The sequence below is a fragment of the Chlorocebus sabaeus genome, chromosome 24, assembly GCF_047675955.1.
Source record: "Chlorocebus sabaeus isolate Y175 chromosome 24, mChlSab1.0.hap1, whole genome shotgun sequence".
In the NCBI taxonomy this organism is placed as follows: Eukaryota; Metazoa; Chordata; class Mammalia; order Primates; family Cercopithecidae; genus Chlorocebus; species Chlorocebus sabaeus.
This window is the reverse complement of record NC_132927.1, coordinates 5170641-5196377: the sequence shown is the minus strand read 5'-3', so window position 1 is coordinate 5196377 and position 25737 is coordinate 5170641. Positions and strand designations below refer to the sequence as shown.

Below are 25737 nucleotides of genomic sequence, written 5' to 3'. Positions count from 1 at the left end.
TAACTATAAAAACCCTAGAAGAAAACCTAGGCAATATCATTCAGGACATAGGCATGGGCAAGGACTTCATGACTAAAACACCAAAAGCAATGGCAACAAAAGCCAAAATAGACAAATGGGATCTAATTAAACCAAAGAGCTTCTGCACAGCAAAAGAAACTACCATCAGAGTAAACAGGCAACCTACAAAATGGGAGAAAGTTTTTGCAATCTACCCATGTAACAAAGGACTAATATCCAGAATCTACAAAGAACTTAAACAAATTTACAAGAAAAAAACAACCCCATCAAAAAAATGGACAAAGGATATGAACACACACTTCTCAAAAGAAGACATTTATGCAGCCAACAGCCACGTGAAAAAATGCTCATCATCACTGGTTTTCAGAGAAATGCAAATCAAAACCACAATGAGATACCATCTCACACCAGTTAGAATGGTGATCATTAAAAAGTCAGGAAACAACAAATGCTAGAGAGTATGTGGAGAAATAGGAAGACTTTTACACTGTTGGTGGGACTGTAAACTAGTTCAACCATTGCAGAAGACAGTGTGGCGATTCCTCAAGGATCTAGAACCAGAAATACCATTTGACCCAGCCATCCCATTACTGGGTATATACCCAAAGGATTATAAATAATACCCAAAGGATTATAAAGACACATGCACACGTATGTTTATTGCAGCACTATTCACAATAGCAAAAACTTGGAACCAACCCAAATGTCCATCAATGAAAGACTGAATTAAGAAAATGTGGCACACATATAGCATGGAATACTATGCAGCCATAAAAAAGGATGAGTTCATATCATTTGCAGGGACATGGATGAAGCTGGAAACCATCATTCTGAGCAAACTACCACAAGGACAGAAAACCAAACACCGTATGTTCTCACTCATAGGTGGGAATTGAACAATGAGAACACTTGGACACAGGGTGGGGAACATCACACACGGGAGTCTGTAGTGGGGTGGGAGGCAGGGGGAGGGATAGCATTAGGAGATATATCTAATGTAAATGATGAGATAATGGGTGCAGCAAACCAACATGGCACATGTATACTTATGTAACAAACCTGCACGTTGTGCACATGTACCCTAGAGCTTAAAGTGTAATAACAAAAAAAGAAAATCTAGAGCTCCTATGTTATCATATGTCTGATTTTACTTTGTCTGAAACATACATAGTATTTAGCTATATGCCAAGTGTGTCTACTTGCAAAAGTTAAAATAAATGTTTTTACAATCTAGATAAATTACATCAATAATAAATATGACTGATAGATCAGAAAAATCAGTTCAACAGACATACAATTATTCACTTAATTTGGGGAAGAAGGGAAGCTACTAAATATTGCTCCCATGAAGGACTAGATAGATGCAGGCAGCAACGGATGAATCCACTAGTACCTCCTAAAGCATTGTCTCCAAATAAACTACACATTTTTACTGATTATATCTGCATATGTGTGAGTGGTTATACACCCCACACACAGGCACATACATATATGCATACACACATATACAACACACATATATAGAGACATACTTTTTTTTTTTAGATTATATGAACCACCAACAGTTTCTTTCTTAAAGTCTTGTACCAAATTAGCCACAAACACCAACCACGATGTAAATAAAGTAGTATTTGTTAAAATAACTTTCACTCAAATTATTTTGGAGTAAATATTACTAAATATTTTAGAAGCAGTATTAAGAAAATGGTAATATTATGATATATTATGTTATTTTCTCCCATTTTTGAAGGAATTTGACTTCCTGAAGCCCACTCAGCAGGAAGAAAAAACAAAAGATAAATTACTGCCCAAAATGTCTTTTTAAACAATCTTTTAAAAACTATTTTTTCTTTTGTGGAATAATCATTCAATTCAAATGAATTAAACAATGAAACTGGCAACATAAAATACAAAAATTTTGTTAGCAGCTGAAATGTTTTTTAAAATACCTACCTATTTAATATTTACTTTCATTTAAAAGGTTCAGTGTTTTATGGAAAGTAAAAGAAAATATTGAACTCACCAAGCTCCAGTTTATTTCTTTAAATTTAGATTTCAGTCTGCAGTGTGATGTATAACCTTGTAAATGTATGAGTTACATTTATATGATTAGTGTATCTGTGATGAACCTTCAGTTTTTTTTCTGTAATACAATAAATCATAATCAGCCTGTGAACTTTCATGTGGAAAGTGCTGTTTTACATTTATCAGGCCTTACGTTTTCTAACCCTGTGGATCCAAGTAATTTACTGGGCACAAAATAGCACTGAGTAAACATTTGTTGAATTTTTTAAAACAGTAATTATACTTATAAAAAGGAGACTAAGTTAATATAAATAAAAATATCAAAGAGTAAAAATTTTAGAAATATTTAATAATATGTATTAGTTAGAACAAAATATATCTAAATAAAGTTTGGCTAACAATATTTAGCAATATAAATCCCTTGAATTAGTAGCCAGACTCTCAGAGAGTGAGCATAGAAAAACTTCATTTGAAAACCTATTAAAATAGAGATAAATGGTTTTGGGGATAGAACAGTGAAGAGATGCAAGTAAGGACCATGAAAGCAAGATAAATTGAGATCACTCATTCCTGACATAAAGATGATATTGAAACCTTGGGTATCAAATCCAGAAATTAAATCTAAGAAAAAACTTGTTTGTCTGGAAGGTACAAAATTAAGATCTAAAGTACATCAAGAAAAAAACAGTTTAATAATTGGGGAACCATTGGGGAAAAGATGGATTTTATGCCATTTTTAATGTTAAGCAGGAATGCAGTTTATAATTTTTGGCATTCAGAAGTGGACCACCTATGAACCCCAACAATAGACATTCCTGCTCATGGACACCAACTCCAATTCCCTCTTCCTGTCGATCCCACCAACCTGCCATCCAGAATCTATGGCCAGACTGACTGGTGAAGGGCTTTCCCTTCCAAAGATGGTCTAAAATGATTGGTAGAAGTGACTACTTCTTCAAGTGCACAGACACGAAGGCAATGCTACAAGGATAATAAAGAATCAGGGAAACAAAACATCACCAAAGGGACAAAATAAAGCCCCAATAACAAATCCTAAACATTAGAGATCTATAAACTACCTGACAAAGAATTAAAAGTAATAATATTAAAGAAGCTCCATGAGCTACAACAAATACAGGTAGACAACAATAAAAATCAGGAAAACAATACACAAAGTTTGGCAAAGATATAGAAAGTGTGCAAAAGAACCAAACAGAAATTCGGAACCTAAAAAATACAAAGACTGAACTGAATAATTCAATAAAGAACTTCAAGAGTAGACTCAATCAAGCAGAATAGTCAATAAACTCCAAAACAGGTCACCTGAAATTATCCAGTCACAGGAGCAAAGAGAATAAAGAAGAAATAAACTCTATAGAACTTACTGGGCACTGTCAGTTGAACCAAAACACACATTATGAGAATTTCAAAAGGAGAAGAGACAGAGAAAGGAATAGAAAGCTTATTTAGAGAATTAATGACTGAAAACCTGCTAAAAGTAGGAAGGGAAATGGACATTCAGACAATGAAATCCCAAAGTCCTCAAATAGGTTAAACTTAAAAATGTCTACACTGAGACACATTAATGAAATTACCAAAGATGAAGAGACAATTTTGAAAGCAGCAAGAGAAAGCATCTCACCACATTCAAAAAAACTTACATAAGATTCTTCAATAGAGACACACAGGCCTGAAGATAGTAGAGTGATACATTCAGTGAAAGAAAGCAAAACACTATCAACTAAGAATACTATACCTGGCAAAACTGCCCTTTAAAAATGAAGGAGCAATAAAGACTTTCCAGACAAACAAAAATTGAGAGAGTTCATCACCACTAGATGACTTAGAGAAGTGTTAAAGAGCGTTTTTCCAGTTGAAATGAAAGAACACTAAACAGCAACATGAAAACCCGTGAGAGTATAAATCTCAATGGTAATAGTAAATATATAGACAAATACAGAATAATGCAACCACTTTACCCTAGCATAAAAAATAAAAGACAAAAGTATTAAGAATGACTATAACCACAAAACTTTTAATGAATAGTAATATAAAAACAAAGAAATTCTGCCATCAATAACATGAACTGTATGTGAGGGATGTGAAAGTATAGAGTTTTTTGTGTAACTGAAGTTAAGTTGTTTTCAGCTTAAAATATACAATTGTAATTATAAGAAGTTTTATGCAAGCTTCATGGTAACTGCAAATAAAAACTTAAAGCATATCCCAAAGAGTAATAATAATAAATAGAAAACAATGAAAGTATGTAAATTTTAAAAATTATCAAATAACAAAGACAACAAGAGAGGATAAGAGGAACAAGAGAACTACAAAATAGACATAAAACAACAACATGGCAATAATAATTCCTTAGCTATCAATAATTACTTTAAATGTTAATGAATTAAACTCACCAATTAAAAATAGAATATATAAATGAATTAAAGAATTAGATCCAACTGTATAGTCCATACAAGAGATACACTTTTCATTTAGGTATACAAATAGGCTGAGAGTGAAGGAATTTCACTGGAAAAAGATACTCCATGCAAATAATAACCAAAGGAGATCAGGAGTGGCTCTTTTTATATAAGACAAAATAGAGATATTAGTCCAAAACTGTCACAAAAGACAAAGAAGGTCGTTAGGTAATAAAATACTCAATTTGACAGGAACTTATGAAAATTATAAAAGTATATATGCACCCAAATCGGAGCATCTAACTATATAAAATAAACATTGACAGCTCTGAAGGAGAAATAGACAGCAATACCATAATAGTTGAAGACTTCATATCCCACTTTTAATCATGGAAAAAATGGGCAAAGGAACTGAATATACATTTTCTCAAGGAAGATGTACAAATGGCCAACAGGTATATGAAAAAAATGTTCAATATCATTAGTCATCAGGGAAACACAAATTAATATCACAATGAAATCAAATTAAAACCTCATGCCTGTTAAAATGACTAAGATTTAAAAAATAACAAGTGGTAGTGAGGATGTGAAGAGAAAGAAACTGTTGTACTAATGGTGGGCTGTTAATTGCTATAGCCACTATGGAAAAGGGTGTAGAGGTTCCTCAAAAGAACAAAAATAAAACTTCCATACAATCCAGCAATTTGATGTCTGTTTATATATCCAAAGGAATGGAAATCAGGATTTCAAAGACATATCTGCACTCCCATGTTCATTTCAGCATACTCACCATAGTCAAGATATGAAAGCAACATAAAAGTTCATAAATGGATAAAATGATAACAAAAATTCAAGAAATATGACTAAGTCTTAAAAAGAAAGGCAATTCTAACATTTGCAACAACATGAATGAACCTGAAGGACATTATGGTAAGTGAAATAAGTCAGACACAGAGGGACAAATACTGCATGATCCCACTTATATGAGGTGTCTAAAATAGTGACACTCACAGAAACAGTAGAAAGGTGACTACCAGGGATTAGGGAATGGGGAAATAGAGTGCTATTAGGAAAAGGGTACAAAGTTTCAGTTGCACAAGATAAATAAGTTCTACAGATATACTGTACAATGTAGTGCCTATAGTTAATAACATTGTATTACCTACTTAAATATTTACCGAGAGAGTAGATCTTAAGTGTTATTATCACAAATAACAACAATAACAAATTAATAAATAAATAAGGCAAGTGGATGACCCATGAACTGAGTTAAAAAGAATGCTGCATCAGTCAAGTCAGATGGCATATGGGATTGGAGAGAGTGGCACACAATATCCACTCAATCTTCCTTTCAACGTGTTATATTTCCAAGATTCCTTTGAAGATGGGTTGAGATGTTATCCATGCTCAAGCAATAAGAGTAACTAACATGAGATTCAGAAACGGGAGCATGGTAGGTGTGTCCTCCCACTGATTCTGCTGTTTCTGCTTATTGGCATGTTTATGATAACCGTGGACTTTTCTGTGGCAGCATCAGCAGAGGTCCCAGTGATGACTGACCAACTTAATAGCTATTGAAAGCCAAAATGGAGGGCATTCATTTTAGTACATTTTCTCCTGTAATGAGAATATATGATCTGGAAATTGAGGGTGTGTTCTTTTGCAAAAATTTCCTTCTTCTTCCCATAACACTGACCTCTTTTTATTTAGAGGCTGTAATTTCCAAGTAAGTAATATTTCCACAAGATAACACAATGGTTCCTACAACTGGAAGTTAAAACTACTAACAGGCTATTTGGGTGTCCTTATAGTCGTAAAGCTTTTTTTAAAAAGAGGAGAAAAAAAGAGGTTACTCTGTTAGATAGGAAGATTGATCTTGGTTTTAAGGGGATTCAGGGTTAGTATTAAAGTGTGTGTGTCAGGCAATGTGTAAGAATCTGAGTTTTACAGGACTTGTTGGGATGTGTCATCAAATTACGAAGTCCAGAGTTAAAAATTCATATACAATTTCAGCATCTCAAGATAGCCAAGGCCACGAGTGGCTCAGACACATCAAGAATGAAGACTGGCGGCCGGGCGCGGTGGCTCACGCCTGTAATCCCAGCACTTTGGGAGGCCGAGGTGGGTGGATCACGAGGTCAGGAAATCGGGACCATCCTGGCTAACACGGTGAAACCCCGTCTCTACTAAAAATACAAAAAACTAGCCGGGCGAGGTGGCCGGCGCCTGTAGTCCCAGCTACTCGGGAGGCTGAGGCAGGAGAATGGCGTGAACCCAGAAGGCGGAGCTTGCAGTGAGCCCAGATCCAGCCACTGCACCCCAGCCTGGGCGACAGAGCGAGACTCTGTCTCAAAAAAAAAAAAAAAAAAAAAAAAAGAAGAATGAATATTGGTTTTAACCCACCCACCAACAAATGTCATACAGCTAAGGATAACAGGAGCATGAAATTCAGAGTTGAAGAAGGATGCTCTGAATACCAGTTATCATCTTATGACCATTTGGATAAACAAATGCCGTATTTACTTCCTTGTTCTTTATGTATTTTATTCTATGTAGGCATATTTCCTTTTTTACATTCTATTCTCCCATTTCATAGTATGTATTGTTTTTTGATAACTTTATTAAATATGCAGACGGGAAGATCAGTGCACTGGAAGAGGAAGTGACATCATCCAGAGGAGTCTATGACTGATAGAAGCTTGGCTTCTTTTGTCTTGGGAACAGTATAAGTAGTTTTTATTTGTATGGGAGAATCATTGCATTGGATTGGGTGAAAATTGATTGTTGTAGCTAATATTGTTTGGAAATGTACATACAGGAAGAGAAGCATGAATGGTCAGGAAATGGACGAACAGAATAGTGGGAGTTCTGGTGCATTTGCGCTCACTGTCCACACCACCATCCATCTACTAAGCTTTCCAACACTTTTGAGGCTGATAAGCTAAAATCTACATTTCTAAGTCTCCTTTGCAGATGGAACACAGCATGTGGTTTAGGTTTGGACAATAAAATATAGTAATGTGATATTTGAAAGGCGAGTAATTTGAAAGCCACAGGTCTACCATTTTTTTTGGTCTGCATAATCACAGAGACCCTGGATTTTTCTACAACTGCATTTTCACAGATCTCAGTGCCCAATAATTAATTTCTGAATATTGAAAGGCCTCCAGGCATCCATTTTTTGCCTGTGCCAATATAACAGATGTAATGTGGCTCTGGAGTCAACAGTGCATAGTTTTCTAATCTATGGGTTGCATACCTAAACAATATATTTCTAGAGCCTATAGTTGCAGTGACAGTACCACAGATTCTTAATTACAACAGGTAGAAATTCTCCTGGTGGGTTGCTTTTGAGGTACTTGATCCTGTTATCCCAGCCTTCCAATAAATTTGTATGAACTTAATTCCTGTATTAAATCCTTTTCTGCTTTAAATAGCCAGAGTAGTTTCAGATATCTTCAACTTAAGCCTGATTCAAACAGATGGTATACTGAGAAAGAAACACAATTAACCAAATTAAACCATTCTATGTGATGAAAATCCATCCTTCCTGAGCATAATGTGAACTGGAAACAATAATGTGTTGGGAATAGAGATAATTTCAGTAGAAAGGATGTTGATTGATTTATCAAGAAATTAAATATAGTTATAATTTTCAATAAGTTCCTGCTTTTTATTGTCTTATAGCTAAGTTAAATGACTTTGTTAATAGGACTAGTTCATTCTTACTTTGAACCCTGAGTTATCAGCTTTATTTATTAGTCACACATGCATTTTTATTTGAATTTGAATTTCATATTACTTTAATAATCACAGTTTGTCATTTGCCACTTATTTGCTTCTTATAAACTATATATTTATCAACAAATTTTGACACCTGAAAAGCAATGATGCATATCCATATGGATGTTTTCATAGTATAGAGATGAAAAGATATATGTTATACAGATGATAAAATCTAACAGTTTTAGGAGAAAATGTCCTTATCTGTAAACAGAAAGAAAACTCATAATTAGGTTCAGTTAAGATCAAGTACTCAAATATAAATTAAATACTTACATATTGATTTAATTTTTGTTATAATCTCCCATTCTTTTTCAAGTCGGACTGAGGTATTTAAAGAAAGAGACTCAGAGACACAGTAATTGGGTCATGTAAGTTTCTGAAATAGTGGCTGATTACAAAGGTCCAGTCTGGGGTTAAAGAGGGCAATTTACCCACAGTTTACTCAAAACACCAAATGTCTGACCAATTTAGGAGTTATCTAGCATGGATTTTGTCTAGATCTCCTGCTTCCACTTCTTTTCTTCTCAAGATGTCAAAAATGTGGAATTGTGCCACCTTCTTATACTACCAAGGTGCATAGAATCATAGGCAATTAAGAAATATAGGTGGGCAGGGAAAAATTTATTAACTTTATTTAGCTTTGCTCACCTGAACTAAAGCAGAAAGGACTTTCAGATCTAAATACAAAAAGAAGCAAACATCTACCTTAAGTTGCAATTCAAAATCTATTTTCCACGGAGATTAAGGACTCACATTATTAGTAATTTTAGCATGAAAACAATTCTAGTAGTCATAAATTGTACATTCAAAGACAGTTCACCAACGTCATAACTACAGGATTAAAAAAAAATTGCCATGTAATACCTAATATACTGTTTCTACATCCTGTGTTCCACTTCTCGGGATTTAGAAATAATGATAGATATGTTCACTCTAGTTTTAATTTGTATGAGGCTGATTTTGTTTTCCTATCATTGGAGATAATAGACATATACATATGTTTGGAAGGCAGGAGTTTCTTTAAGATTTAATTATAGGTAAAAATGTCCTATTTGAACTAGACAAAATGTGTATTTAAAATGAAAGTTGTAATACATTACTTACCAAGTCGATTTTCTATTTTGTTAGGTATTGCTAGATGTACAACCTTTTTAAAATGCTATAACTTCAAAAAAGTGAAAAGCAATCATTAGAATACTTCTTGGAAATAATATAATAAAATATCAAATGAAAGTCAGTTTTTTGCAAAATACCAGCCCACATATATGGAATAATTCAATGTTGAAAACATAAAAATTGTATAATTAGGAAAATAATTTATACATGATGGATCCAGTGACTGTTCCTTTGCCCAAGACTTTCTTTCCTTTCAAGTATTTCTGGAAGCTTAGAGGATAGAAGTAAATTTTATGATAAAATTACTTCTGAATATCTTGGAGCCAACAGTACTTTATGTTGTCTCATCCCTACAGACAGTAGGAAACCCTCTTGTTGTCTAAGACAGTGGTTGATAATAACCTTTTGCTCCTTGTTATATTACTTGAAGTGCTCATCATTTGAGACACATAAATGTGTTGGGAATCTCCTACCGTCCTCTTCAATTGCCACATACCATACCTTCCATATTCTCTCTGCAAGCCATTTTTTAAAATCCACCTTTCCAGCTGAGTAGATTGAGGCACACAGTATTTTCTGAGTATCCCATGAATTTCACATATGGAATGGGCAAGAAAATATGTGCTGACCTGTCCACCCTACCCCCACCCCCGTGTCATGGTCATAACAGACTGCAAAAAAAAAAAAAAAGTTATAGTTGATATTTCCCCCTTTATCCATAATGTATCCAACACTTCAAATGTTGAATGGCATCTTAGAAACGAAAAATAAAATTTGAACTGGATAAGAAATTAAGTTGCATAACTCCCAAGAAGAGCAGTATCTTTTAATACAAGATTTTAAATGAAATTAAAAGCAAAAAGTGGAAAAATGTCTTGGTGGCATGGATGTTTAAATTTTGGCACTAAATGCAGTGTAATTGCCTGAGTAGTTATGTGGCAATTCAGTTTCTGGTTAGCTGGTAAAAGGAACAGTGTTACTGAAAGAGACATACCTGGACTCTTTTGTAATTGGGTAACAAAGTATAATTTTGAACTAGATCTTGAAGCCAAGATACAGCTAAAATCGGCATCTCTACATTATCAACAGTCAAATATCTATCTATACATCATATAAGAAAAAATACATTATATAGTTTTGAGTCTTTAATCACACATAAACACAGAAATATGCACAAAAACATGTATACACTCATATATATGCACATATTAATACACACACATAGGCACAAATACATACAATTTCCTTCACTTAAATATGTACACACATAGTCATCTATATATATGTGTACATATACACATATGTACAGAGACTTGCCCTTTCTCAGAACATATGGCAGAACACTGGCCTAGCCCTTGGTTGATGTCTCTTTATAAAAGATCTATGCCCCCTCTCCACGTTCTCCAGATTTTTTACAGCGCTAAAGTAGGGGTCAGCAAACTAGAGTCCATGAGCCAAATCCTCTCTACTACTTGTTTTTCCAGGGTCTGCAAGCTAAGAACAGTGTTTACATTGTGAAATGCTTTGAAAAAAATAAGAGGCCTAATACTTCATGACATACGAAAATTATATGAAATTCATATTTCAGTGTCCACAAATAAAGTTTTCTTGAAACATAGCAATGGTCATTCACATATATATTTATCTAAGGCTGTTTTGAGCTACAAAAGTAGGGTTATTGCTCCAGAGGCTGCACATGACTCTCTCAGTGTTTCACAGTGATGTCCAGGACACTACAAATCCCAGTGTTACAGTTAGCAATCGACAGCATTTTAGGTATCACAAGTATCAGCATACTGTGACATTTTACTATTATTCTTATTATCCTTGCATATCCATTACGTCAGAACAAAAAAAAAGAAAAGCTTTTAAGATATAGTGGAGTGTGGATTTGTTATTGAATTTGGTAAAATAAAATTTATTTACACTATAACTATGCTAAAAGTACAAAATATAAGTTGACATTGCCAAAGCAAGTATTCATCATAGTAACCCCAATTCACCGTGATGGGTAGAAAAATTAGTAAATTCAAAATGGAATTTATTATCACAGCAGCATTTCTGCACACACACACACACACACACACTCACTCACATTGAAATGAGCATAAAACTACAGTTTCTGAGAGGTTCATTTGTTAGCCAAGCAAGGAACATCATTCACCAATGGCGAGTTAATTAAATCATATTGGATTACAGCAGACAAATAAAAATGTCTAGAGAAGATAAATTTGTTTAAGACTATTAGCCTTTTGGCAAGAACAATTGTTCAACAAACCAAGGACATGAGGAGAAAAAAATAGTAAGTTAAAAAACAAGGTATGAATATTGTTCTGAAATTCCTAGCAAGAACAAGATGCAAGATAAAGAAGTAAAAGGCATACAAATCGGAGGAAAAGAAGTGAATCAGCCTTTATTTGCAAATGATATAATTAGATATGTAGAAAATCTCACAGATACTACAAAAATCTCCTGGAATGAATAAGTGAAAATTGCAAGGTCACAGGATAGGGATTAACATAAAAGATCAATTTTATTCTTATATTCTGGCAATTAACAATTAGAGTATGAAATTCGAAGTCATCAACCATCTACAATAGCGCAAATAAAAAAGGAAGTACTTAAGTAATAAATCTACTATACAGAAAACTACAGGACACTGATGAAAGAAACATACAATATCTAAATAAGTGGAGATACATACAATGTTCATAAATTGGAAGGCTTTATATCGTCAAGATGTCAATTCTCTCCAATTTCGTCTATAGATTCAATGCAATCTGAATCAAAATCTAAACAAGCTTTTTTGTTGGTGTAAGCAGGTTCATTCTAAACTCCATATGGAAAGGCAAAGATCTAAAATAGCCAAGATGATTCTGAAAAGGAAGAAAGTTGGAATACTCACATTACCAGATTTCCAGACGTATTATAAAGCTACAGTAATGAAAACAGTGTGTTATTAAAAAAGTATAGATGTATGTTAACAATAAAACAGTAAAAAGAGTCCACACAAATATAGTCAACTGATTGCTGGCAAAAGTGGGGAGGTAACTCAGGGGAGAAAGAATAGTTTTTCAACAAATGTTACTAGAAAAATGGAATGTGAATAAGCAAAAAAGAATACTATAGACACATACTTAATATCTTAAACTAAGTTAACTAAAAATGGATCATAGACCTAACTTAAAATGTAAAACTAAAATTTCTAGAAAAATAATCTGCATGACCTTGGGTTTGGTGATGATATTTTAGATAAAATACCCAAAGCACAATTCATAAAAGAAAAAAATGTGATTGAATTTAAAAAAGGAAGCAGTACTTTGCAAACTTAAATAGTTTTTCTCTGTAAAAGACTGAGAAGAGAATAAAAACACAAATCATGGGCCAGGATAAAATATTTGCAAGTGACATACCTGATAAATGACTTGCACTCAGCATATGTAGGTATGATTTAAAACTCAACAATAAAAGTCAAGTTAAAATAGCAAAATAACTGAGCAGATACTTTACTCAAAAATGATATATGGATGGCAAATAAACACATGAAAAAGGGATCAACATAATTTCATTAAAGAAATGCAAATCAAAACCACAATGAAATACCACTATACACCTATTAGAATGCCTAAAATTCCAAAAGTGAACAGTAAGAAATGCTGACTAGGATGTGGAGCAATCGTAACTTTCATTCGCTACTGGGAGAATACAAAATAATACAGTCACTTTACAAGGCAGTTTGGCAGTTTCTTTTAAATTAAACATAGACCTCCCATATAATCCAGCAATTGCACTCCTAAGTATTCACCCAAATGTTTTTAAAAACCCATGTCCACACAAACACTTGTATGTCAATGTTTACAACAATTCCATGGCTTAGTAGTGGTAAAGTTTTACTGTGATTTTGTTAACCTCAGGGTCAAGATTGAATTTTTTTTAACAAGAAGAAGCATACTCAACCAATATTATTAAATATGGAGTGGCTTTGGAAATAAGCTTTTGCTGCAGAATTGGTAGTGTCTATTAACAAATTCAAGCTAAAATTACAAGGAAAACAGTAGTTAGTATATGAGAAATATACTATAGTAAAGTTAATTTTAAGACAACTGTTTGGATAACAAGTAAATGAAGTTGCTTTATACATTTCCCACAATGTCACACATTAAAACAAGATGTAAGACATCCATTTTCAGAAAAAAACAAATTAGTGGTTGTATTTTATGAACTCAGACAATATTTCCAGCAGTGTTTTTCAGGCTTCCATGCAAGTGCAAAGGAAATTTCTATATTTTAAATTCCATTTACCTGTACAACTAAAGAGTATCCACCTAACTTCTAACTGGAAGAGACTAATCTGCAATGTAATGAAATGCTGAAGGGCAAATATCAAGCGAATAATCTAACAATTCTGCAAATGCCTTATAAATGAAAAATGCTTAATTTGGGCCATAACTCATGGACTGCTATCAGTATTTGGAAATACTTATCTGTGCAAAAAGATATTTTAAAAGATAAAATATGTAACGTTTTCTTACAGATCAACTTTGACAGATAAATATATGAAATTGATTTTGATAAGGAATACTTATTTTTAACCAAAATTCAGCAAAATACTATCCATAGATCCAATTTATTAAAAAAGTACATAGTTATTATTATATTTTGAAATTATCAGTAAAAATTGTGGAATTTTTTTTTTCTCTTTTGTTTATAAGTACCTACATATCTTCGTTTTTGCCTGTTGAACCACAAAGCAAGATATTTACTATCTTGCCTTTTGCATAAGTTTGCCAAAATTCTACCATAGACTATTTAACACCAGTGCCTTCCTAATTAGTGTATGTATGTACTTGTGAGTGTATACACATGTATCTTTTATGAGTATGTGTGTCTTAGTCCATTTTGCTGCTATAACAGAGCAACTGAGACTGGGTAATTTATAACGAAAAGAAACTTGTTGGCTTATAGTTCCAGAGGCTGGGAAGTCAAAGATTGAGGGGCCAGCATCTGGTGAGCACATTCTTGCTGCACCACCCTATAGCAGAAGGCAGAAGGGCAAGAGAGGGCAAGAGGAGTCCAAACTTATCCAAACTTATCCTTACCCATGAGGATGGAGCTCTCATTGCTTAGTCACCTCTCAAAGTTCTCACCTCTTAATACTGTTACAAGGGCAATTAAATTTTAACATGAGTTTTAGAGGGGAAACATTCCAACCATAGTTGTATGTAATTGAGTAAACACTCAGGGACAAATCTTGCCTTTCTTCCACAAGGCATACGAACAGATGATTAATTTTGTGTTGATAATCTGGAGATGCCTATGCATTAGCTACATCTTTGCTTCATGATCTGGTTCAAAGTACATCATATAAACACACCATAAATTGGAAATGGGTGGGCAGAAAAAAGTGGAACTACTAACTTCTAGTAGTTCTATTTCCAGGCACTGTTCACTTCCATACAAACCATAATACTGAGGTGTTTATAGAGGTTTTAATTATCATTGTATTGCCTTGGAAATTTTTGAAATGATTTTTTCCATGTTTAAGTATGTAATAATTTTATTTGTAGAAAGCTTTTCTATATTTTTTACTTCCCTATATTTGTATCTTAATTATTTTCCTTTATGAATAGCTTACATCCCAGTATGCTCTGATATATTATTAAATAAGAGTGAGTAGAAAATACATTCTTAACTTATTCTTATTTTTAAAGAGAATAACCATCGTGTTTCTCAATTAAGTATAATGTTATCTAAAGGTTTTAAATATACGCTCTGTCATGCTAAGAATGAAATATGCCAAACACAACGTTTAGTGTTTTAATTAAGAACAGGTAAAAATCATCTTCTCATCATTTATTGAAATAATTATATATTTTTTGAGTTATCTTTCCTACTAATGTGAACTATATTAATAATTCTCCTATCTAATACCAGCATTTCTTGGCTGTGCTAAATTCTATTCAGTCATAATGGAAATATACATAATTTAATTTTTTTGGCTCTGTGATATGAGCTAAAATGTTACTTAAAGTTTTAATATCTCAATTTACAAATGAAGTTACTTGTCACTTTCTTTGGCTTGATCTTCTAACGTGTTTTACTCATCTTTTTCCTAACTGTAACAAAGATAAGTTATACATTCTTTCTCTGAATTAGGATCATTTTCTATATAAAGAAATAATGTTCTTAATAATTTTTTCTTTAGAAAATTAGGGGCCGGGCGCGGTGGCTCAAGCCTGTAATCCCAGCACTTTGGGAGGCCGAGACGGGCGGATCACGAGGTCAGGAGATCGAGACAATCCTGGCTAACACGGTGAAACCCCGTCTCTACTAAAAATACAAAAAACTAGCCGGGCGAGGTGGCGGCGCCTGTAGTCCCAGCTACTCCGGAGGCTGAGGCAGGAGAATGGCGTAAACCCGGGAGGCGGAGCTTGCAGTGAGCTGAGATCCGGCCACCGCACTCCAGCCCGGGCTACAGAGCGAGACTCCGTCTCAAAAAAAAAAAAAAAAAAGAAAATTAGGTAATAATTTTAAAATAAATCTATTTGAGTCAAAAGTAAAACAAACAAAAAAAATGAGTGCAATTTCTCAAATGTGTCCTGGGGTCCACCTTCTTCAAAAATCTTTTGTGAAGATTCTTAAAAATACCCAATTTAGACTTACTAACAGGGATACTTTATGATTTTTGTGAGCCATAGGCACTTCTGGAGTTCTTGATATATTCTGAATATTGACTCCTTTTTAGTCATATAATTTTCTTTTTTTTTTTTTTTTTTTTTTTTTTTTTTGAGACAGAGTCTTGCTCTGTCGCCCAGGCTGGAGTGCAGTGGCGCGATCTCGGCTCACTGCAAGCTCCGCCTCCCGGGTTCACGCCATTCTCCTGCCTCAGCCTCCTGAGTAGCTGGGACTACAGGCACCCGCCACCGCGCCCGGCTAATTTTTTGTATTTTTAGTAGAGACGGGGTTTCACCGTGGTCTCGATCTCCTGACCTTGTGATCCGCCCGCCTCGGCCTCCCAAAGTGCTGGGATTACAGGCGTGAGCCACTGCGCCCGGCCTAGTCATATAATTTTCAAATATTTGCTCTGATTCTGTGGGTTGCCCGTTCACTCTGTTGACTGTATCCTTTGGTACACAAGCTTCTAATTTTGGTGTAGATCAATTTATCTGTTAATTGTTTTGTTGCCTGTGAGTTTGGTGTAATATCTAATAAAGAATTGCTAAATTCAGCATCATGAAGCTTTTTCTTTATGTTTTCTCCTAACAGTTTTAAGTTTTAGCTTTTATATGTAGAGCTTTTATCCATTTTAAGTAATTTTTGTATGTGGTATAAAGCAAGGGCCAAATTTCATTCTTTTTCCTGTCCTTTTCCCAGTGAATGATCTCGACATCCTTGTCAAAAACCATTTGTTCATACATGTGAGGGTTTATCTCTGGACTCTCTGATCTGTTTTACTGGTCTATGTGTCTGTCTCTTGCAAGTGCCTCACTGGTTTGATTACTGTATCTTTGTATAAGTTTTGAGATCAGGAGGTATGAGACCACTCTGATTTCTTTTTCAAGATTGTTTTGGCTGCTCAGAGTCCCCTGAGATTTCATATGAATTTTAGGATTTTTTTTTAACTTTTTCAATAACATGTTGGAATTTTGATAGGGATCACATTATTATTATCATAGTTGTTTCAAGATTCATAAAGCTTAATCTTGGAGAAGATAAGTTGCCTAATAAGAATCAACTCTTGGGCCGGGCCTGGTGTCTCATGCCTGTAATCCCAGCACTTTGGGAGGCTGAGGCAGGTGGATCACCTGAGGTCAGGAGTTTGAGACCAGCCCAGCCAACATGGTGAAACACCGCCTCTACTAAAAATACAAAAATTAGTCAGGCATGGTGGCCGGCACCTGTAATCCCAGTTACTCAGGAGGCTGAGGCAGAGAATCATTTGAACCCGGGAGGCAGAGGTTGCAGTGAGCTGAGATCGTGCCATTGTACTTTAATATGGGAGACAAGAGCGAAATTCCGTCTCAAGAAACAAAACAACAACAACAAAATAAAAAGAGAGGGAGAGAATCAACTCTTAATCATTACACTTTATTTCATTTTTATTTTCACTAAACAAGTCAGTTCATCAATTTTGTCATCCACAAGGTACTTCTTGGTGTTAAAAAGTTTGTATTTCTTCCAACTTTTCCCGTCTCCTCTTTCTCTCCTTCTTCCTCCTTCTCCTTTACTTATCTTCTTGTATTTTGTCTCATTTGATTGTTTCTATTTCTATTTTCTCTTTAGCGTTCAAGTCTAAAGCCTTTAGATATAAAAATTAGCATTTTTATTGCCATATTCTATTATTTACTTTTGTATGTGTGTTTTTTTGGGGGGGCTGTTTGCTGCCTTCTGTATATGCTTACATCTTACATCTGCACAAACTACCATGTAATTTTGGATTAAATATATCAACATTGTACTTCTGTCCTTTCTAGTTGTTTTTTTTTTTACTTTTACGTCTTATGTTGCTACTATCTGGAATATATAGTTCAATATTACTAGGTTTTCATTATTTGATGATCTGTTAATATATTGTCAAATTATTTATATCTTTTAATATCTATTTTAATATTAAAAACAATGAAAGCTACTGTACCAAAAAGGATTATAGTAACCTCTTTTTATTTCCATAGGCTAAAGTACCTTAGATGATTCAAAAATATTTGTCCATTAGGTTTTAATAGTATCACTTAAAGGCAAAAGATTGCTAGAGCTCGTTTGCCATTCATTTTTCTCCTCCAAGAGAACTATTTATATTTAGTGGGATAATGGATACATTTATGTTACTCTTCTCTCATAGTTATTGTTTTGTGTTGTTACGTTTTTGCTTTGCTTTTTGCTTATACAGTTTCTGTGGTGCAAAAGTTCATTTTAAAATAATCTAGTATTTTTCAAATACTTCTACCATTAATATATTTTACATCAGTTCCAAATACTTTACATTCATTTCCATTATCTTAAAAAACATTAAATTCTGTCCCCAAAGAGATAAGAAATCTAGATACTTGAGTCTGTCATATTCACCTGAAAATCTCTTTTTGAGGTTTTTATATTCATGTAAGTACCTAACCTTTAGCTTGTTAAAATTAATTTTTATATTAACCATACTTTTTATTAATGTTATCATTTCCTTATCTCTTATAGATATTTTTTCATTTATTTCTAGGTTTTCACTGTCTCTTCTAGTGATCTTTAAGCTGTGAAACTTTAATGTCAAATTGTCAAGTTAATTTTTATTCTAAATTTAGTATTTAGAAATACTACCGGTAGTGTATTTAGAAATACACTGGTACATTTTGCTGAATAGTTCCAGTTTTCTTAACTTTAAGAGTTTTCTCTCACAACATTCATTTTTTCCAAAATTGTCAAGTAAAGTTTAAAGATGCAGTTTATCTCTTACATCTGTAAAATAACTTAGTAGTTTTATTTTTTGGAATTTGTAAGGATTATCACTACTGTTTTCAAACCTATAATACTTGAGAAATAGTTGTGTAAAGCAAGTCCACAAAATATAGACTGAGCCCAAATCTAGCGTGTGCCTCTTTTTATAATAAAGTTTTATTGGAACAGAGCTATGTTGATCATTTTTTAACATGTTGTCTATGGCTGGTTTCATAAGTTAGAAGTTATGACAGAGACTACCTGACAAGTCCTAACATATTTACTATCTGGCTCTTTAAAGAAAAATTTGCTATACACCATGGAATACTATGCAGCCATAAAAAAGGATGAGTTTGTGTCCTTTGTAGGGACATGGATGCAGCTGGAAACCATCATTCTTAGCAAACTATCACAAGAACAGAAAACCAAACACCGCATGTTCTCACTCATAGGTCGGAACTGAACAATGAGATCACTTGGACTTGGGAAGGGGCTCATCACACACCGGGGCCTATCATGGGGAGGGGGGAGGGGGGAGGGATTGCATGGGAGTTACACCTGATGTAAATGACGAGTTGATGGGTGCTGACGAGTTGATAGCTGCAGCACACCAACATGGCACAAGTATACATATGTAACAAACCTGCACGTTATGCACATGTACCCTAGAACTCAAAGTACAATAATAAAAAATAAAAAATAAATAAATAAATAAATAAATATAATAAAAATAAAATATAAAAAAATATAAATATAAAATAATAATAATAATAATAATAATCACCATCAGACAAAAAATAAAAACAAAAAAAAAAAGAAAAATTTGCTGTCCTTTGGTCTAGAGGGTCTTTCATTTCAAGAAAATTTTCATTTTTCTTCATATTACTATTTTCAAATTACTGTTACATTTTCTAAGAAATTTCTCGTTGTTTTTCTACTTCATCATTTTCTCTAATATTGCAATCATCTCTTCTTTTACTATAATTCAAGATCATCTTGGTACTAAGATTATAGCACCACTAATTTTTTACTCTATAGAATTAGTTTTGTTCTACACTTTAACATTTCTTTAAGCCACTTATAGGGTATGCAACTTTAACACATGTCTTCCAAATGGAATTTTTTTTTTTTTTTTTTTTTTTTTTTTTTTTTTTTTTTTTTTTGAGACGGAATTTTATTCTTGTTGTCCAGGCTGGAGTGCAATGACAGGATCTCTGCTCACTGCAAGCTCCGCCTCCTGGGTTCAAGTGATTCTCCTGCCTCAGCCTCCCAAGTAGCTGGGATTACAGGCACCCACCACCATGCCTGGCTAACTTTTGTATTTTTAGTAGAGACGGGGTTTCTCTGTGTTGGTCAGGCTGGTCTCGAACTCCCGACCTTAGGCTATCTGCCCGCCTTGGCCTTCCAAAATGCTGGGATTACAGGCATGAGGCACCGTGCCCAGCCTTAAGTGCCACTTTTTTTTGAGGACAGTAATTTTTTTTCCCCTGTCTTCAGGTGATATCATAGATACCACCTTTGGAAGGAACTTCTACAGGGTACCAGAATCTTCCCCTTATGATTAAATAATATTGTAGCTGGACTTGAGATTTGTTTGTCAGGCTTTTCAATTATTAAGGTTAATTTTCTGGGGCTGGGTTATAGGTTTGTTTTTTTGTTTTGTTTTGTTTTGTTTTAGTCATTTTAAGTATTTGTTGTATTTGGGAGATAAGATTAGTCAAGAGGCAGAAACCTGCATCTTTCTGAAATTCATTTCTTGCTTCTTGCTCTTAGATAATGTAAAGTAATAACTTATTTTCACATGATTTATAGTAGGCAAATGGCTGATTTTGATATTTTATTCCTAAATCCTCTTATATATTTAATTTAATGATCTAGTCAAAGCCAGAAAAGACTGACATTATTCATTTAAAGCTTTAAAGTGTAATTTTTAATTAGATTTTACCCCAACTTAAAAAGTAAGCAAAATGAATTCCATTTACTTAGCTCTTGGTAAAACAAAATAAAATGAAACAACAACAACAACAAAAATCCACAACCATTATAACTGAAAGATCCGTTTCATCAACCCACAAAAACTTCTGTAAACTAAATACAGGAACTAAATCAAACATCTTTCTTCTCATTTAAAATTAACGAGAAGTTTTCTTTTTAGATTTGATTGGCTGTCTCAGTTTCTCATTGTTAATAGCTAATTTTTAAACCCTGCTATAATTTTTACCACCTCTATCTTCAAGATATGATTGAGGAAGTAAGTGCTCACCACTGAGACTTTTTCTTACAAATATCACATTATTAACTGTTGGCTAGATAATCATCTTGCTACCTGTTTAAAAAAAATTTTCCAGATACCATAAAAATATGTTGTTATTTTTACATTATTATCCCATGAAACATACAGCATGTGCCTTTCCTTCTAAAACTATCTCCAAAGATAACAGAATAGGTAAGTTCATTATGTGTACAAATAAGGAAACTAACACAGTTAGAGCAAGTTTCTTCAGCTAGTAGAACCTAGTAATACTGTAGTAAAATTGTAACTACAGTCCAGGGATCTCAACTTCCAATGCAATGTTGATTTTGTTTTTTATTGAAGAAATCTGTCTCCCATCTTAGCAAAGTATAATAACTGCCCTCATTCCTAAAAGATTTTCCTATGCAAGGTCAACTATATATTCATAGTTATATATAAGCCATGTAAATTGGTTTTATGTTCTCATTGTAAGTGCCAAAAATGCAATGTTTACAAAACAAAATTAAACAAACAAAAATCCAAAAAATCAAGTATATCATGGATGGAATTCTAGAACATGTTAGACAGTGAGTTTTCTTCTTAAAAGTTCAACTTATTCATATCTTAGATTAAGTTTCTTAAGTAGTCAGAGGTTTAATTTTTGTAAAATGTCATGACATCTATCTCCTGAGCCTTTTGAGAGGATTCTTCTCAAAAAATTAATTCTATTTAAAAAATTTTGTGAGTGTTGAGATAAATTTGAAGTCAAACTTACGTTTAAAAAAACTAAATCGTATAGCCAATAATCAGTGAGATCTTAAGGGAAAGCTTGTTTTCTTGGGCAAAGTTTGGAATCATTTCTCACAATAAACCCGAAAATAAAAATTATGTATCCCATTTTGGACTGAGATGTTATTAGGTTGCATTCCTAATCAAATGTAGTGTTTGAAGGAAACAAAACTTTCAACTAGATAAACTCCTAACATAGATTTAATAAAAACATTGCAAATATCCATGCACACCATTTGAACTTTTGGACCATTTAGCATGTGTATGTACCATCCATGGAACAGTAGTCATCTTGGCTTTTATTTGGGGGCAGGCTACTGAAATTGTGGCTTCTAAAAAAATATTTTTATTATACTTTAAGTTCTAGGCTACATGTGAACAAAGTGCAGGTTTGATACATAGGTATACATGTGCCATGTTGGTTTGCTTCACCCATCAACTCATCATTTACATTAGGTATTTCTCCTAATGCTATCCCTCCCCCAGCCCCCCACCCCCACCTCCAACAGGTCCTATTGTGTGATGTTCCCCGCCCTGTGTCCAGGTGATCTCATTGTTCAATACCCACTTATGAGTGAGAACATGCAGTGTTTGGTTTTCTGTCCTTGTGATAGTTTGCTGAGAAGGATGGTTTCCAGCTTCATCCATGACCCTGCAAAGGACATGAACTCATCCTTTCTTATGGCTGCATAGTATTCCATGGTATATATGTGCCATCTTGGTTTTTAAGAAACAACAGGAGGCCGGGCATGGTGGCTCACACCTGTAATGCCAACACTTTGGGAGTCCTAGGCAGGTGGATCTCAAGGTCAGGAGTTTGAGACCAGGCCGACCAATATATTGAAACCCTGTCTCTACTAAAAATACAAAAATTAGCCAAGCTAGTGGTGTGTGGCTGTAATCCTAGCTACTCAGGAGTTAGAAGAATCGCTTGAACTTGGGAGGCGGAGGTTGCAGTGAACCGAGATCACGCCACTGCACTCCAGCCTGGGCAACAGAGTAAACTCGGTCTCAAAGAAAAAAAAAAGAGAGAAAAGAAAAGAAACAACAGGCACATTATTTTCCCAAGAAAGGAGAAACAAATAAGAATTATTAAAAACATAAAACACTTAATCACTCTGATATTTATGTCTTTTGTTGCCACTTCTTTAAATAAGGAATGTGAGAGTACAATAATGACTGCTGAAAATTTATTTCTGTCCTGTGGGATTTGAGGGTGTTTGTAAGAAGTGAAAGCAAATCTGCATCATAATGCCAGGTATCTGTAGGTAGGAACTCGGCAGAATAATTGTTATCCACCTGCCATAGTGTGGAATACTATATGTATAGGAGATGAAATTAGTGTATGATTTGAATCTAAAATATATGCTTACTATTTCTAAAAATTTTAAAGCGTTTTTCCTTTAATGTAAGGATTACATAAATCAATAATGAGGGCCATTATTAGTTAAGTAGTAGAATTTTAGCCTTTTATTCTATTTTCTGAGAACAAAAAAAATGCATAAACTGTCAGATACACTCTTCTTTAAAATGTTTGGTTCTTTTTGTTAAAATTTATTGATGTCAGTTGTGTCAAATTCTGATCTGGCAGTCCAATTCTTGTTACTATTAATGTATATGCTTTTGTAGTCAAAATTCCTTTGTTCTGCTATACTACCCTGAGTGCAACTTTTATTTAGCACTTTATTAGTCTTTTTTATAATTGTTTATCTTGACCATTTTTTTTGTGAACTCTTGGCATCTTAAGGGCAGTGACAGTGTCTAGAACAGTAACTATGTTAACAAGAATACAAATATTTCTTGAATTAGTGAATTAATAAAATATTTTATACATTTCTCACTTGATAACGGTAAACACAGTTAATACATATTAAGTGGCTAGACTGGGCCAGACACATTCAATAACTCACTCAGTCCTCACCACAACACTGTGAGATAGGTACCATTACCACAAATATACAGATTTAAAAAGTGAAACATAAAGAAGCTAAAAAGTGTTCTCAAAACCAAATAACTAGTACATGGCAGAGCTGCGAATTGAAGTCACAGAGCCTTACCCCAGAGAACATCATTTAATTACTGCCCTGGGCTAACATATTAGGATACCTATCTCACATAAGTCTTATTACACACATAGGGTGAGATGGTGAGTGGAGATAGCCTTCTGAATCACTGCATTTTTAAAGAAAAACCTTTTATCCATGGGAAAAAGGACTTTTAAAGCCACTTGACATAGCCTGTTTAAATGACTCTATGGGATCCATGTCAATGTCTACAAAATAGCAATAGGTAGAGTGTCCTTAAATGTTAAAAAGGAACGGTTAGTGAAAGAAATTGGCCCTACAAATATATTTTAGTTAAGAAACATAATTCCTGAAATAAATTTCCTAAAAATAGCACCACTGTAATGAATCCATCGTTGTTTAACATAACAGCCCAAAGAAAACTATGTTTTATAATGTACATGTACCTCACTTTTAAAGATAATCAGAAAAAAATATAAATATTTTTGTTATTATTGTAAAAATTATCCTAACCTCAGAAACAATTGAATTACAAAAATAAGAAATGGTTTAGTTTGGTCACAGCAAGGGTACACTGACTTTTTGAAAAGCTTCTCAATCGATGCATAAGTAATTTCAGCAATTATACCAAATAAAGTTTGGAATAATTGCAACGCTCCTACTCACTGGCAAGTACAACAGTAAGTTCATAGAAATCAGTTCTTCTTTATGACTTATGGTTTTAAGATTAAAATGGTTTTATTTTTCATTCTTAATGTACACCACTTGGCATTTTCTCTCACGCAACCCACAGCAACTTATAAGGTATTGTGATGGTTAATATTGAGTGTCAACTTGATTGGATTGAAGGATGCAAAGTATTGTTCCTGGGTGTGTCTGCCAGGGTGTTGCCAAAGGAGATTAACACTTGAGTCAGTGGACTGGGAAAGGCAGACCCACCCTCAATCTCGGTGGGCACCATCTAATCAGTTGCCAGCGGGGCTAGAATAAACCAGGCAGAAGTGTGGAAGGACTTGACTTGCTGAGTCTTCTGGCCTTCATATTTCCCTTGTGCTGGATGCTTCCTGCCCTCAAACATCAGACTCCAAGTTCTCCAGCTTTTTGGACTTTTGGATTTACACCAATGGTTTAACAGGGCCTCTCGGGTCTTTGGCCACAGACTAAAGGCTGCACTCTTGGCCTCCCTACCTTTCAGATTTTGGGACTCGGGCTGGATTCCCATCTCCTCGGCTTGCAGACAGCCTTGTGGGACTTCACCTTGTGATCATGTGAGTCAATTCGCCCTGATAAACTCCCTATTATCTATCCTATTAGCTCTGTCCTTTTAGAGAACCCTAATACAGGTATCATCTACAGAATAAGTTACAATTATTAAAGCATCCTCTACACAATTTCTTTGAAGATGTATATTCCTGTCAGTATAAGACCTAAATAGTCATGCTCTAAGCTTTATTACTAGGTCTGTGTCAATGACAATTTTAATATATTTTCATTTTGGAGAGTCTTTTCTTATTTCATCACTTTGTTTTGGGTTTAATAAACTTTATGATTCTTGCTCTCTTATAGTCATTTTCCCATTACCTTTTTGATTCTGTAGCCAAACTAGCAGCTCCACAATTTACAAGCATTTATTGATTTTAAGACATCCTGCACCAAAACTCTTTAAAACTTGTGAAACTGTACTCACCTAAAAATAACATGTCTCCATCAATATGGTGTTCTATTACACATAGTGTGGATGAGGCCCATACCTTTCCAGGACTCAGCCGTTGATAATCAACTAGTTAACATTCTGTTTGGATTATTTTCCATTTGAAAAACTGGATAACACAATTAACTACATACTTACATTCAGGATGTTTTATGGGAAACGGTGATAGGTGTTGATGTATTTTTAATAGCA

The 25737-nt window shown here is 34.1% G+C and overlaps 1 long non-coding RNA gene across 1 annotated transcript in view; it reads right to left on the bottom strand.

Annotated features, from left to right (window-relative positions):
• Positions 1-25737, bottom strand: part of LOC140710027 (uncharacterized) — a 147049-nt gene that overhangs the window by 29907 nt on the left and 91405 nt on the right. Inside the window, exon 3 of the long non-coding RNA XR_012090901.1 lies at positions 9357-9411. This is a non-coding gene — a long non-coding RNA (uncharacterized lncRNA). The remainder of the gene's footprint in view (positions 1-9356; positions 9412-25737) is intronic.